The sequence below is a fragment of the Spea bombifrons genome, chromosome 4 (assembly GCF_027358695.1).
Source record: "Spea bombifrons isolate aSpeBom1 chromosome 4, aSpeBom1.2.pri, whole genome shotgun sequence".
NCBI classification, from domain to species: Eukaryota; Metazoa; Chordata; class Amphibia; order Anura; family Pelobatidae; genus Spea; species Spea bombifrons.
Genome location: NC_071090.1, coordinates 35389413 through 35406129, shown reverse-complemented (window position 1 = coordinate 35406129; position 16717 = coordinate 35389413).

Below are 16717 nucleotides of genomic sequence, written 5' to 3'. Positions count from 1 at the left end.
AAAAAAAAGTTTTAATCAAAATCAAGTTATTTCTGAACAAAATGACACTGTGATTCGGAATGTCACATGATATTCAAAATTATTAATGGCACTAATACGATATATACATATACTTATATAAATATATAATGTTTCATTCAGTGTGTTATACGTACGCAAGTACAAATACAAACACTACTTGTACCCACCGCACCTCACTTCATGAGTCCTGTTTTATAATGCACATTACGTGACGCTGCTGGACACTTTAGTAACCGGATGCCTGGGCACAGTTCATCCGCGGTGCCTGTTTCAGCGCACCCCTCCGGACAAACAGAGGGGCTCTTAAAGGAGTGATCAGGAAGTCCGAGACCCTCTGTTCGCCCGGAACCAGTACGCGTGTAGCGGGCGCATCTCTCCAATGGCGTAACTTGGTATGGATGTTTGGTCTGAAGACGTGCCTAAAGGATAGATCTGGTGCTGGTAAGGCATCCTGTAATAATCACAATGAAAAAAACACAAGCCCATTAGACACTAGCTTGGTGAACAGACCACTTGGCTAAACACAAGCCCATTAGACACTAGCTTGGTGAACAGACCACTTGGCTATTAATGAGGTTCTTAAACAGGTCATCTACTAACATAAGGTAGGAAATAAGGTGGGGGCTCTCTGTCAGTTACAGCACATCCCTCCTGCGTCATAAAATTCTAACCTTGTGCCAGCAAAACTTCAGCTACACACAGAAACTGACTCGGGTAATGGAGGGAAACTGCTGCTAATCAGTGACTGATAACAATTCCAGTATAATTATACAAAATCTCATCTGTGCCTGCACACAGAGATCAGCAAATGAGTCCGAAAGATGAGAGTAGGAGAAGGGGTGGTCTTCTTGAATATTGCTGATGTATAGCTGTATCAGCTAAACAGTCCCCCCATGTATCACCCAAATAAAATGAGTATAAAATAAGCTACCTGTATAAATACCGGACAGATTACAGGGACATAGTAAAAATGTTAAAATTGCTCTAGTCCTGTAGTGTAAAAAGTAGTGTCCAGGTCCTTAAGGGGTTAAACTGTTTAAGTCGGTTGGTTGAAACAAACACACTTTTTATATTAATATAATAGTAATGTAGACTGTAAATTATAAGTGTATCTTTTAGATATTGAAATAAACAACAAATTAAATAATAACAGAAAATATGGGACTATCCCTTTAACATCATCTAGGACACTTAGCATCAGTAGTCCATAAAGAGAAAATACTGTGATATCCCAATGGGAAGCACTGATAACTGCTGCATAAACTCCATTTACCCCCAGACACATCTGAGGCTGTGACGGTGTTTCACCTGCATGAAGAGTTTGTCTACAGACTTGGGGCTTGAATGCAGATCCAGCCTTACAATCGCCCAAGAGGCAAGGCAATCCTTCAAGGCATAGACCCAGAGGTTTCGTGAGTCCAGAGGTAGCCTTTATTTTGGTTATATTTATAGAATGTCTAACTTTATCCAAAACACCAATGAGTGTTCTGGCAGATTAACTCTTATTTTTAAAGGGAGGAAGGAAAAAAAGAAATGGAAAGGAGGGGTGGAAATGAGATATGAGGGAATGGGAAAATGTTAAATGAGGGGATGGGAAAGGGAATTACATAATGGGGACAATGGGGAAAGGTGGGCCATATGGGGGTGGGATACGTGGGGAAATGTGAAACATATGGGAAAGGACTGGGAAAAGGGATGAAATGGGGAGGAAAGTTGAAACAAGGGGATGAAAAAGGGAAATGAGGTGATGGATAACAAAAATAGCAGAGGAGATGGAATGGAATATTGAGGAAAATGGGAGGGGAAATCGGATATCAGGAATAAATGGGAGATTGGGGGAAATGGGAAATATGTGGGTGGGGAAGTAAATGAAAAGGGAGATAAAAGAGCAGAGCAAGTATTAGCGAAAGGACAACAGGGGATGAAAGAAAGAAATGGGGAGGGAATGGAAGATGGGGAAATTGGGGTAAAAGAAGAAGAGGGGAATTGGAAGAGGGGGTGAAAGAAGAGGCTAATGGGGGAGATAGAAGAAGCAGGGTACTGAAGTAGAGGGAAATGGAAGTAGAAGAATACAATGATATAGGGAAATTGAGAAGGAACAGATGAAGAGAGACATAGGAGTGTAATACAAGAAGAGGGAAAGGATGGATGTAGGAAGAGAGACATTGGGTATAAGAAGAGGGAAATTGGATGGAAAAAGGTAAATAGGGGATAGAAGGGAAAATGTGGTAAAATAAAAGGGAAACGGGACAGGTGGAAGAAATGGGGAATGGATAAAGAGAGTAATAAGAAAGAAAAAGGATGAAAGAAGAGGGAAATGGGTGGTGGGAAAAGAGGACAACTGGGCATGGAAGAAAAGTGAAATAGGGGGAATGGAAGAAGAAGAAGAAGAGGGAAATAGGGGGAATGGGAGAAGGTGGAGAAAAGACAGGATTGATGAAGACAGAAAGGGGGGAATCGAAGGAGAGAGAGAGTGTAAGAAGAGGGAAAGCAAAATGGGTTGCAATTGAACAAATGGAAAATAAGGGGGGTTGAAGGGGGATGGGGGAAGAAGCAAATTGAAGTGGGAGTGGAAGAACAGGAAAATGGGAGGGATAGGAGAAAAAGAAATGCCACAATGGGATAAAAGAGAAATGGGAAAGAATGGAAGAATAGTGCAATGAAGGAAGAAGATGGAGATGAGGTTGGAAGAAAGGGTTAATACAGGAGGAAGAGAAGTAAAGGGAAACAGAAGAGAGAAGAGAGAAATAAGGGTGAAAGAGAAGAAAATTGAAATAGTGGAATGGAACAAGAGGATTGGGAAATTGGAAAAAGAAAGAGATGATGAAGATGGACAAAGCTGGGTATTGAAGTCGAGGGAAATGGGGGTAGAAGAATATATTATTAGAGGGAAATTGAGAAGGAACAGATAAAGAGAGAAATAGGGGTGTAATAGAAGAAGAGGGTAAAGGAGGGATGTAGGAAGAGATAAATTGGGTATAGGAAGAGGGTATAGGAAGAGGGTATAGGAAGAGGGAATTGGGTAGGTTAAAAAAAACAGAGAAATGGAGCCAGAAGAAGAAAGAAATGTTGGAGAATTTAAAAAAAAAAAAAGAAGAATGGGTGGAATTTAACAAATAAAAAAAGGGGAGTTGAAGAGGGGATGGAAGAAGAGCATAATGGGGGCAATCGAAGAATAGGGAAATTGAGGGGGGGAATGGAAAAAGAGGGAAATGGGAAAGAATGGAAGAGTGTAATGAGGAAATGGGATGGAAGAAAATGGAGATGAGGTTAAAAGAAAGGGGTAATGGAGGTTGAATAGAAGTAAATGGAAACAGAAGAACAGAAGAAGAGAGAGAAAAGGGTGGAACAGAAGAAGATTGAAATAGGGGAATGGAAAGAGTCATTTGGAAAAAGAAGGAAACGAGGGAGATGGAAGAAGTTGGGTATTTAAGTAGATGGAAATGGCAGTAGATTAATAGAGGGAAAAAAGAAGGAATTAATGAAGAGAGAAATAGGGGTGTAACAGAAGAAGAGGGGGAAAAAAAGGGATGTAGAAAGAGAGAAATTGGGTATAAAAAGAGGGAAAGAAGTGGAAAAAGAGGCAAATAAGGGGATGGGAGAAAAATGGGAGAATGTGGAAGAAGAGGGAGATGGGTTATAAGAAAAGGGAAATAGGAGGCGGTGGAAGAAATGGGGGATGGATCTAGAAAGAAAGAGGGAAATGGGTAGTGAAAAAAAGAGGACACCTGAGGATGGAACAAGAGGGGGAATGGTGGGAATAGAAAGATAAGAAGAGATATGGGGTAAAATAAGAGTGAATTGGGATGCATGGAAAAATTAAGGGTGGATGGAAGAAGAGAGAAATGGAGCAAATGGAAGAATTTGGAGCAATGGAAGAAAACGGAAAAGCGGGGGAATAGAAGAAGAAAATTTGGGGAATGGAGGAAGACGGGAAAAGGAGGATTAAATAACTGAGAAGAGGGGGCCAGAAGAACAGAGAGGTGGCAGGGAAAGGAAGAAAAGAAAAATAGGGTGGAATAGAAGACAAGGAAAATAAGGGGGGAGGTGAAACTGAAGGATGGAAGAAAAATGAAATGAAAGAGATGGAAGAAGGATGAAATGAAAGAGATGGAAAAATGCCGAAATTCGCTGAAATGAAAGAAGTCGGAAATCGAGGAAATGGAAGTAAGAAATAGGGAATGGAAGAACAAAGAAATACGGGGTATGGAAGAATAGTGAAATATGGGCTGTGAAAGAAGAAACAAATGTAGGAATAGAAGAAGGAGAAACAAGGTGGATGATAGTAGCAGTGGGAAATGATGGGGTGGAAAAAGATGCCTCTCCCACATCACCTTTCCACTAGCGTCTACACGCCCGCTGCACTCCTTTTACTGGAGGCCAGGGATGAGGCGCAACTCGTGATGGAGTGGTAGCACGGCGTGTGGCGTAGGCAGCAGGGGGAACAACAAAAGGTTGGAGTCACCGGAGCGTACGTGAAGTGGGCCTGGGAGCCTGACAAATAGATTAATAGAGATAAATGGAGACAGAACAGATGAAAAGAGAAATAGGGGTGAATAGAAGAAGAGGGAAAACGAGGGATGTAGGAAGAAGAAGAAGAAGAGGGAAATGGGGGAGAGGGAAATGGGAGGGGTGGAACAAATGGGGGGATGATGAAGAAAGGGTGGAATCCAAGAAGAGAGAAATAGGTTGAAAGAAGAGGGAAATGGGTGGTAGAAAAAGAGGGAATTGGGAGGGGTGGAAAAAAGAAGGGTGGATGAAGATGAGAGAAATTGAGGGAATTTAAAAAGATGGAGTAATGGAAGTAAACTGAAATAGGGAAAATAGAAGAAGCTGAACATTTTGGGAAGAGAGAAATAAGGCTGCAAGGGTGTGGGAAGAACAGAGACATGGCGGGGAAAGGAAGAAAAAAGAAATAGGGTGGAACAGAAGATGAGGAAAATAAGGGGGCAGGTGGAAGTAGGGGATGGAAGAAAAATGAAATGAAAGCGATAATAGGAGATGAAAATCGAGATAATGGAAGGGGTGGAAGAAATAGGGGATGGATAAAGAGAGAGAAATGAGTGCGATGGAAGAAGACAGAAATGGAGGAATGGAAGGACAAGGAATTGGGGAATGATGAAAGAAGATGGAAATTCAGTAATGGAAGAAGTTGGAGTAATGGAAGAAAACTGAAATAGGAAGATGGAAGAATAAGTAAATGGGTGAAATAGGAGAATATGATTTGGGGAAGAGAGAAATAGGGCTGCAATAGAAGAAAAGGAAAATGGGAGAATAGAGGAACAGATGAGTAGGGTGAATGAAATAACAGAGAAGTGGGGCTAGAAGAACAGAGAAATGTAAGAAGAGGAAAATGGGAAACGAAAGATGAGAAACTTGTAAGGGTTGGAACCAAAGGGAAATAATGCATAGAAGAGGGAAATAATGCATAGAAGAGAGAAATAAGGATAGAAAAAGGCAAATGTGCGAATGTAAGAGGGAAATGAGGGTAAATGAAAGAAGAGGGAAATATGGTGGAAGTGAAGAAAAGGTAAATGGTAAATGGAAGAAGATGGAAAGGAAGAATGTAAGAAGTGTAACGTTGGCAACGGAGAAGGAACCCAGTATGCAGAAGATGGTGGTGAATGAGGTAAGTGCTGAAGGTTGAGGGTGACGAACTGCGCCACGGGACATTACAGAAGAGTGTAATGAAGGAAATGTGATGAAGGAATATGGGGTGGAAGAAAAGGGTAATAGACGAACAGAAGAAGAAATACGGGAATGGATTAAGAGAGAAATAAGGGTGGAATAGAAAAAGATTGAAAGAGGGGAATGGAACAAGAGGGTTGGGAAAATGGAAAAGAAAGAAATGGGGGAGATGGAAGAAAGGGGATTGTAGTAGTGGAAAATGAAGGGGGTAGAAATAGAGGACAACAAGGGAAGAGAGAAATGGGGGGGATGGAAGATGGGGAAATGGGGGGTAAAAGAAGAGGGAATTGGAAGAAGAGGCTAATGGGGGAATGGAAGAAAATGGAAATTGAAGTGGGAATGAAAGAAGAGGGAAATAAGAATGATAGAAGAAAAATAAATGGGGAACAGAAGCAAAGAGAAATGGGAAAGAAAGGAAGAAGAGTGTAATGAAGGAAATTGGATGGAAGAAGAGGGAGATGAGGTTGGAAGAAAGGGGCAATGGAGGAGGAATAGAAGTACAGGCAAACAGAGGAACGGAAAAAAAAGAGAAATAAGGGTGGAAGAGAGGAAGATTGAAAGGGGAATGGAACAAGACAATTGGGAAATAGGAAAAAGAAAGAAGTGGGGGAGATAGAAGAAGTGGAGTATTGAAGTAGAGGGAAATGGGGATAGAAGAATAGATTAATATAGGGAAATGGAGAAGGCACAGGGGTGGAATACAAGAAGAGAGATAAGAAGGGGTGTAAGAAGAGAGAAATAGGGTAATGAGGGAAATGGGTGGTGGAAAAAGAGGACAACTGCGGATGGAAGAAGAGAGAAATTAGGGGAATGGAAGAAGAAGAGGGAATGGGGGAGAGGGAAATAGAAGGTGTGGATCATAAGGTGGGAATGGTGAAGAAAGTGTGGAATGAAATAGGTTGAAAGAAGAGGAAAAGGGGTGGTAGAAAAAGAGGGAATTAGGAGGGTTGGACAAAATGAGAGTGGATGAAGATGAGAGAAATGGAGGGAATGAAAGAAGTTGGTCTCACGACTGAGGTCCATGCAGACGACTGTAATGACCCAGAGCGCTCAATGATGGAATTCAGGAGTCACAGTGCAGGAGCAGAGACACAGGGCCTGGTGCAGGGTAACCAAATTCCCCCTGAGTGTTGAGCCATCAGGATTGTGCAGCCACATCCCAGGACCCTGAAATAGCAGTGGGAGGTATCCAGTACAGGTAACAGGATTTAGATATATGCTGCAGGCAATGACAGAAAAGGCAGACCAGAGCCAGAGAAGTAGAAGCAGGTTACAGAATTAAGAATACAGGTTACAGGGACAAGCTAAACACAAGATCAGACAGAAATAGGACAGTACACCCATCCCTCAGGACATGACACCCCTCTAATGGGGCTCAGGACATGACACCCTTCTAATGGGGCTCAGGACAGGACACCCCTCTATCAATGCTCAGGACAGGACACCCCTCTACCAGGGCTCAGGACAGGACACCCCTCTACTTGGGCTCAGGACAGGACACCTGAATGGACATACCTTAAGCTGGACAAACAGAAAACTAAACTGAAACTCAGAGCACACGGGTATAGCACATATAATTATACAAACAAAGGAGGCGCAAAGGAGCAAAGCAAGATCAGAAACACAGCAAGAAGGAAATTCTGGAGAAACTGCATACTGCCTGAAGAGCCTGGCTGAGCCTTCACTCCGAGTGGACGTTACAGTTAGAGTAATGGGAGAAAACTGAAATGGGGGAAATAGAAGAAGATAACAATTTGGGGAAGAGAGAAATAGGGCTGCAATTGAAGAATAGGAAAATAGGGGAATGGATGAAGAGGGGAAGGGGAGTATGAAATAACAGAGAAGTGAGAGTTGGAAGAACAGAGAGATTGCGGGGAAAGAATAGGGTGGAATACAAAAAAATAAGGTGGAATAGAAGAGGAAAATACGGGGAATTTGAACTAGGGGAGGGAAGAAGAATGACATGAAAGAGATGGAAGAAGATAAAAATTGAAGAAATGAAAGAAGGCAGAAAGAGAGGAAATGGAAGAATGAAGAAATAGGGGGATGGAAGAACAGACAGATGCGGCATAGACGAAAAGGGAAATAAGGGTGGTGGAAAAAGAAGCAAATGTAGGAACAGAAGAAGGAGGAACTAGGTGGATGATAGAAGCATTTGGAAATGGGGTGGAAGAAGAGAGAAGTCAGGGGAATGGAGGAAGACAGAAAAAAGGTAAGTAGTAAAAAAAAACATAGAAATGGGGACAAGAAGAAGAAGAGAGAAATGTAAGAAAATGTAAGAAAAGCAAAATGGGTTGCAATTGAACAAATGGAAAATAAGGGGGGTTGAAGGGGGATGGGGGAAGAAGCAAATTGAAGTGGGAGTGGAAGAACAGGAAAATGGGAGGGATAGAAGAAAAAGAAATGCCACAATGGGATAAAAGAGAAATGGGAAAGAATGGAAGAATAGTGCAATGAAGGAAGAAGATGGAGATGAGGTTGGAAGAAAGGGTTAATACAGGAGGAAGAGAAGTAAAGGGAAACAGAAGAGAGAAGAGAGAAATAAGGGTGAAAGAGAAGAAAATTGAAATAGTGGAATGGAACAAGAGGATTGGGAAATTGGAAAAAGAAAGAGATGATGAAGATGGACAAAGCTGGGTATTGAAGTCGAGGGAAATGGGGGTAGAAGAATAGATTATTAGAGGGAAATTGAGAAGGAACAGATAAAGAGAGAAATAGGGGTGTAATAGAAGAAGAGGGTAAAGGAGGGATGTAGGAAGAGATAAATTGGGTATAGGAAGAGGGTATAGGAAGAGGGAATTGGGTAGGTTAAAAAAAACAGAGAAATGGAGCCAGAAGAAGAAAGAAATGTTGGAGAATTTAAAAAAAACAAAAAAAACGTAGAATGGGTGGAATTTAACAAATAAAAAAAGGGGAGTTGAAGAGGGGATGGAAGAAGAGCATAATGGGGGCAATCGAAGAAAAGGGAAATTGAGGGGGGGAATGGAAAAAGAGGGAAATGGGAAAGAATGGAAGAGTGTAATGAGGAAATGGGATGGAAGAAAATGGAGATGAGGTTAAAAGAAAGGGGTAATGGAGGTTGAATAGAAGTAAATGGAAACAGAAGAACAGAAGAAGAGAGAGAAAAGGGTGGAACAGAAGAAGATTGAAATAGGGGAATGGAAAGAGTCATTTGGAAAAAGAAGGAAACGAGGGAGATGGAAGAAGTTGGGTATTTAAGTAGATGGAAATGGCAGTAGATTAATAGAGGGAAAAAAGAAGGAATTAATGAAGAGAGAAATAGGGGTGTAACAGAAGAAGAGGGGGAAAAAAAGGGATGTAGAAAGAGAGAAATTGGGTATAAAAAGAGGGAAAGAAGTGGAAAAAGAGGCAAATAAGGGGATGGGAGAAAAATGGGAGAATGTGGAAGAAGAGGGAGATGGGTTATAAGAAAAGGGAAATAGGAGGCGGTGGAAGAAATGGGGGATGGATCTAGAAAGAAAGAGGGAAATGGGTAGTGAAAAAAAGAGGACACCTGAGGATGGAACAAGAGGGGGAATGGTGGGAATAGAAAGATAAGAAGAGATATGGGGTAAAATAAGAGTGAATTGGGATGCATGGAAAAATTAAGGGTGGATGGAAGAAGAGAGAAATGGAGCAAATGGAAGAATTTGGAGCAATGGAAGAAAACGGAAAAGCGGGGGAATAGAAGAAGAAAATTTGGGGAATGGAGGAAGACGGGAAAAGGAGGATTAAATAACTGAGAAGAGGGGGCCAGAAGAACAGAGAGGTGGCAGGGAAAGGAAGAAAAGAAAAATAGGGTGGAATAGAAGACAAGGAAAATAAGGGGGGAGGTGAAACTGAAGGATGGAAGAAAAATGAAATGAAAGAGATGGAAGAAGGATGAAATGAAAGAGATGGAAAAATGCCGAAATTCGCTGAAATGAAAGAAGTCGGAAATCGAGGAAATGGAAGTAAGAAATAGGGAATGGAAGAACAAAGAAATACGGGGTATGGAAGAATAGTGAAATATGGGCTGTGAAAGAAGAAACAAATGTAGGAATAGAAGAAGGAGAAACAAGGTGGATGATAGTAGCAGTGGGAAATGATGGGGTGGAAAAAGATGCCTCTCCCACATCACCTTTCCACTAGCGTCTACACGCCCGCTGCACTCCTTTTACTGGAGGCCAGGGATGAGGCGCAACTCGTGATGGAGCGGTAGCACGGCGTGTGGCGTAGGCAGCAGGGGGAACAACAAAAGGTTGGAGTCACCGGAGCGTACGTGAAGTGGGCCTGGGAGCCTGACAAATAGATTAATAGAGATAAATGGAGACAGAACAGATGAAAAGAGAAATAGGGGTGAATAGAAGAAGAGGGAAAACGAGGGATGTAGGAAGAAGAAGAAGAAGAGGGAAATGGGGGAGAGGGAAATGGGAGGGGTGGAACAAATAGGGGGATGATGAAGAAAGGGTGGAATCCAAGAAGAGAGAAATAGGTTGAAAGAAGAGGGAAATGGGTGGTAGAAAAAGAGGGAATTGGGAGGGGTGGAAAAAACAAGGGTGAATGAAGATGAGAGAAATTGAGGGAATTTAAAAAGATGGAGTAATGGAAGTAAACTGAAATAGGGAAAATAGAAGAAGCTGAACATTTTGGGAAGAGAGAAATAAGGCTGCAAGGGTGTGGGAAGAACAGAGACATGGCGGGGAAAGGAAGAAAAAAGAAATAGGGTGGAACAGAAGATGAGGAAAATAAGGGGGCAGGTGGAAGTAGGGGATGGAAGAAAAATGAAATGAAAGCGATAATAGGAGATGAAAATCGAGATAATGGAAGGGGTGGAAGAAATAGGGGATGGATAAAGAGAGAGAAATGAGTGCGATGGAAGAAGACAGAAATGGAGGAATGGAAGGACAAGGAATTGGGGAATGATGAAAGAAGATGGAAATTCAGTAATGGAAGAAGTTGGAGTAATGGAAGAAAACTGAAATAGGAAGATGGAAGAATAAGTAAATGGGTGAAATAGGAGAATATGATTTGGGGAAGAGAGAAATAGGGCTGCAATAGAAGAAAAGGAAAATGGGAGAATAGAGGAACAGATGAGTAGGGTGAATGAAATAACAGAGAAGTGGGGCTAGAAGAACAGAGAAATGTAAGAAGAGGAAAATGGGAAACGAAAGATGAGAAACTTGTAAGGGTTGGAACCAAAGGGAAATAATGCATAGAAGAGGGAAATAATGCATAGAAGAGAGAAATGAGGATAGAAAAAGGCAAATGTGCGAATGTAAGAGGGAAATGAGGGTAAATGAAAGAAGAGGGAAATATGGTGGAAGTGAAGAAAAGGTAAATGGTAAATGGAAGAAGATGGAAAGGAAGAATGTAAGAAGTGTAACGTTGGCAACGGAGAAGGAACCCAGTATGCAGAAGATGGTGGTGAATGAGGTAAGTGCTGAAGGTTGAGGGTGACGAACTGCGCCACGGGACATTACAGAAGAGTGTAATGAAGGAAATGTGATGAAGGAATATGGGGTGGAAGAAAAGGGTAATAGACGAACAGAAGAAGAAATACGGGAATGGATTAAGAGAGAAATAAGGGTGGAATAGAAAAAGATTGAAAGAGGGGAATGGAACAAGAGGGTTGGGAAAATGGAAAAGAAAGAAATGGGGGAGATGGAAGAAAGGGGATTGTAGTAGTGGAAAATGAAGGGGGTAGAAATAGAGGACAACAAGGGAAGAGAGAAATGGGGGGGATGGAAGATGGGGAAATGGGGGGTAAAAGAAGAGGGAATTGGAAGAAGAGGCTAATGGGGGAATGGAAGAAAATGGAAATTGAAGTGGGAATGAAAGAAGAGGGAAATAAGAATGATAGAAGAAAAATAAATGGGGAACAGAAGCAAAGAGAAATGGGAAAGAAAGGAAGAAGAGTGTAATGAAGGAAATTGGATGGAAGAAGAGGGAGATGAGGTTGGAAGAAAGGGGCAATGGAGGAGGAATAGAAGTACAGGCAAACAGAGGAACGGAAAAAAAAGAGAAATAAGGGTGGAAGAGAGGAAGATTGAAAGGGGAATGGAACAAGACAATTGGGAAATAGGAAAAAGAAAGAAGTGGGGGAGATAGAAGAAGTGGAGTATTGAAGTAGAGGGAAATGGGGATAGAAGAATAGATTAATATAGGGAAATGGAGAAGGCACAGGGGTGGAATACAAGAAGAGAGATAAGAAGGGGTGTAAGAAGAGAGAAATAGGGTAATGAGGGAAATGGGTGGTGGAAAAAGAGGACAACTGCGGATGGAAGAAGAGAGAAATTAGGGGAATGGAAGAAGAAGAGGGAATGGGGGAGAGGGAAATAGAAGGTGTGGATCATAAGGTGGGAATGGTGAAGAAAGTGTGGAATGAAATAGGTTGAAAGAAGAGGAAAAGGGGTGGTAGAAAAAGAGGGAATTAGGAGGGTTTGACAAAATGAGAGTGGATGAAGATGAGAGAAATGGAGGGAATGAAAGAAGTTGGTCTCACGACTGAGGTCCATGCAGACGACTGTAATGACCCAGAGCGCTCAATGATGGAATTCAGGAGTCACAGTGCAGGAGCAGAGACACAGGGCCTGGTGCAGGGTAACCAAATTCCCCCTGAGTGTTGAGCCATCAGGATTGTGCAGCCACATCCCAGGACCCTGAAATAGCAGTGGGAGGTATCCAGTACAGGTAACAGGATTTAGATATATGCTGCAGGCAATGACAGAAAAGGCAGACCAGAGCCAGAGAAGTAGAAGCAGGTTACAGAATTAAGAATACAGGTTACAGGGACAAGCTAAACACAAGATCAGACAGAAATAGGACAGTACACCCATCCCTCAGGACATGACACCCCTCTAATGGGGCTCAGGACATGACACCCTTCTAATGGGGCTCAGGACAGGACACCCCTCTATCAATGCTCAGGACAGGACACCCCTCTACCAGGGCTCAGGACAGGACACCCCTCTACTTGGGCTCAGGACAGGACACCTGAATGGACATACCTTAAGCTGGACAAACAGAAAACTAAACTGAAACTCAGAGCACACGGGTATAGCACATATAATTATACAAACAAAGGAGGCGCAAAGGAGCAAAGCAAGATCAGAAACACAGCAAGAAGGAAATTCTGGAGAAACTGCATACTGCCTGAAGAGCCTGGCTGAGCCTTCACTCCGAGTGGACGTTACAGTTAGAGTAATGGGAGAAAACTGAAATGGGGGAAATAGAAGAAGATAACAATTTGGGGAAGAGAGAAATAGGGCTGCAATTGAAGAATAGGAAAATAGGGGAATGGATGAAGAGGGGAAGGGGAGTATGAAATAACAGAGAAGTGAGAGTTGGAAGAACAGAGAGATTGCGGGGAAAGAATAGGGTGGAATACAAAAAAATAAGGTGGAATAGAAGAGGAAAATACGGGGAATTTGAACTAGGGGAGGGAAGAAGAATGACATGAAAGAGATGGAAGAAGATAAAAATTGAAGAAATGAAAGAAGGCAGAAAGAGAGGAAATGGAAGAATGAAGAAATAGGGGGATGGAAGAACAGACAGATGCGGCATAGACGAAAAGGGAAATAAGGGTGGTGGAAAAAGAAGCAAATGTAGGAACAGAAGAAGGAGGAACTAGGTGGATGATAGAAGCATTTGGAAATGGGGTGGAAGAAGAGAGAAGTCAGGGGAATGGAGGAAGACAGAAAAAAGGTAAGTAGTAAAAAAAAACATAGAAATGGGGACAAGAAGAAGAAGAGAGAAATGTAAGAAAATGTAAGAAAAGCAAAATGGGTTGCAATTGAACAAATGGAAAATAAGGGGGGTTGAAGGGGGATGGGGGAAGAAGCAAATTGAAGTGGGAGTGGAAGAACAGGAAAATGGGAGGGATAGAAGAAAAAGAAATGCCACAATGGGATAAAAGAGAAATGGGAAAGAATGGAAGAATAGTGCAATGAAGGAAGAAGATGGAGATGAGGTTGGAAGAAAGGGTTAATACAGGAGGAAGAGAAGTAAAGGGAAACAGAAGAGAGAAGAGAGAAATAAGGGTGAAAGAGAAGAAAATTGAAATAGTGGAATGGAACAAGAGGATTGGGAAATTGGAAAAAGAAAGAGATGATGAAGATGGACAAAGCTGGGTATTGAAGTCGAGGGAAATGGGGGTAGAAGAATAGATTATTAGAGGGAAATTGAGAAGGAACAGATAAAGAGAGAAATAGGGGTGTAATAGAAGAAGAGGGTAAAGGAGGGATGTAGGAAGAGATAAATTGGGTATAGGAAGAGGGTATAGGAAGAGGGAATTGGGTAGGTTAAAAAAAACAGAGAAATGGAGCCAGAAGAAGAAAGAAATGTTGGAGAATTTAAAAAAAACAAAAAAAACGTAGAATGGGTGGAATTTAACAAATAAAAAAAGGGGAGTTGAAGAGGGGATGGAAGAAGAGCATAATGGGGGCAATCGAAGAAAAGGGAAATTGAGGGGGGGAATGGAAAAAGAGGGAAATGGGAAAGAATGGAAGAGTGTAATGAGGAAATGGGATGGAAGAAAATGGAGATGAGGTTAAAAGAAAGGGGTAATGGAGGTTGAATAGAAGTAAATGGAAACAGAAGAACAGAAGAAGAGAGAGAAAAGGGTGGAACAGAAGAAGATTGAAATAGGGGAATGGAAAGAGTCATTTGGAAAAAGAAGGAAACGAGGGAGATGGAAGAAGTTGGGTATTTAAGTAGATGGAAATGGCAGTAGATTAATAGAGGGAAAAAAGAAGGAATTAATGAAGAGAGAAATAGGGGTGTAACAGAAGAAGAGGGGGAAAAAAAGGGATGTAGAAAGAGAGAAATTGGGTATAAAAAGAGGGAAAGAAGTGGAAAAAGAGGCAAATAAGGGGATGGGAGAAAAATGGGAGAATGTGGAAGAAGAGGGAGATGGGTTATAAGAAAAGGGAAATAGGAGGCGGTGGAAGAAATGGGGGATGGATCTAGAAAGAAAGAGGGAAATGGGTAGTGAAAAAAAGAGGACACCTGAGGATGGAACAAGAGGGGGAATGGTGGGAATAGAAAGATAAGAAGAGATATGGGGTAAAATAAGAGTGAATTGGGATGCATGGAAAAATTAAGGGTGGATGGAAGAAGAGAGAAATGGAGCAAATGGAAGAATTTGGAGCAATGGAAGAAAACGGAAAAGCGGGGGAATAGAAGAAGAAAATTTGGGGAATGGAGGAAGACGGGAAAAGGAGGATTAAATAACTGAGAAGAGGGGGCCAGAAGAACAGAGAGGTGGCAGGGAAAGGAAGAAAAGAAAAATAGGGTGGAATAGAAGACAAGGAAAATAAGGGGGGAGGTGAAACTGAAGGATGGAAGAAAAATGAAATGAAAGAGATGGAAGAAGGATGAAATGAAAGAGATGGAAAAATGCCGAAATTCGCTGAAATGAAAGAAGTCGGAAATCGAGGAAATGGAAGTAAGAAATAGGGAATGGAAGAACAAAGAAATACGGGGTATGGAAGAATAGTGAAATATGGGCTGTGAAAGAAGAAACAAATGTAGGAATAGAAGAAGGAGAAACAAGGTGGATGATAGTAGCAGTGGGAAATGATGGGGTGGAAAAAGATGCCTCTCCCACATCACCTTTCCACTAGCGTCTACACGCCCGCTGCACTCCTTTTACTGGAGGCCAGGGATGAGGCGCAACTCGTGATGGAGCGGTAGCACGGCGTGTGGCGTAGGCAGCAGGGGGAACAACAAAAGGTTGGAGTCACCGGAGCGTACGTGAAGTGGGCCTGGGAGCCTGACAAATAGATTAATAGAGATAAATGGAGACAGAACAGATGAAAAGAGAAATAGGGGTGAATAGAAGAAGAGGGAAAACGAGGGATGTAGGAAGAAGAAGAAGAAGAGGGAAATGGGGGAGAGGGAAATGGGAGGGGTGGAACAAATGGGGGGATGATGAAGAAAGGGTGGAATCCAAGAAGAGAGAAATAGGTTGAAAGAAGAGGGAAATGGGTGGTAGAAAAAGAGGGAATTGGGAGGGGTGGAAAAAACAAGGGTGAATGAAGATGAGAGAAATTGAGGGAATTTAAAAAGATGGAGTAATGGAAGTAAACTGAAATAGGGAAAATAGAAGAAGCTGAACATTTTGGGAAGAGAGAAATAAGGCTGCAAGGGTGTGGGAAGAACAGAGACATGGCGGGGAAAGGAAGAAAAAAGAAATAGGGTGGAACAGAAGATGAGGAAAATAAGGGGGCAGGTGGAAGTAGGGGATGGAAGAAAAATGAAATGAAAGCGATAATAGGAGATGAAAATCGAGATAATGGAAGGGGTGGAAGAAATAGGGGATGGATAAAGAGAGAGAAATGAGTGCGATGGAAGAAGACAGAAATGGAGGAATGGAAGGACAAGGAATTGGGGAATGATGAAAGAAGATGGAAATTCAGTAATGGAAGAAGTTGGAGTAATGGAAGAAAACTGAAATAGGAAGATGGAAGAATAAGTAAATGGGTGAAATAGGAGAATATGATTTGGGGAAGAGAGAAATAGGGCTGCAATAGAAGAAAAGGAAAATGGGAGAATAGAGGAACAGATGAGTAGGGTGAATGAAATAACAGAGAAGTGGGGCTAGAAGAACAGAGAAATGTAAGAAGAGGAAAATGGGAAACGAAAGATGAGAAACTTGTAAGGGTTGGAACCAAAGGGAAATAATGCATAGAAGAGGGAAATAATGCATAGAAGAGAGAAATAAGGATAGAAAAAGGCAAATGTGCGAATGTAAGAGGGAAATGAGGGTAAATGAAAGAAGAGGGAAATATGGTGGAAGTGAAGAAAAGGTAAATGGTAAATGGAAGAAGATGGAAAGGAAGAATGTAAGAAGTGTAACGTTGGCAACGGAGAAGGAACCCAGTATGCAGAAGATGGTGGTGAATGAGGTAAGTGCTGAAGGTTGAGGGTGACGAACTGCGCCACGGGACATTACAGAAGAGTGTAATGAAGGAAATGTGATGAAGGAATATGGGGTGGAAGAAAAGGGTAATAGACGAACAGAAGA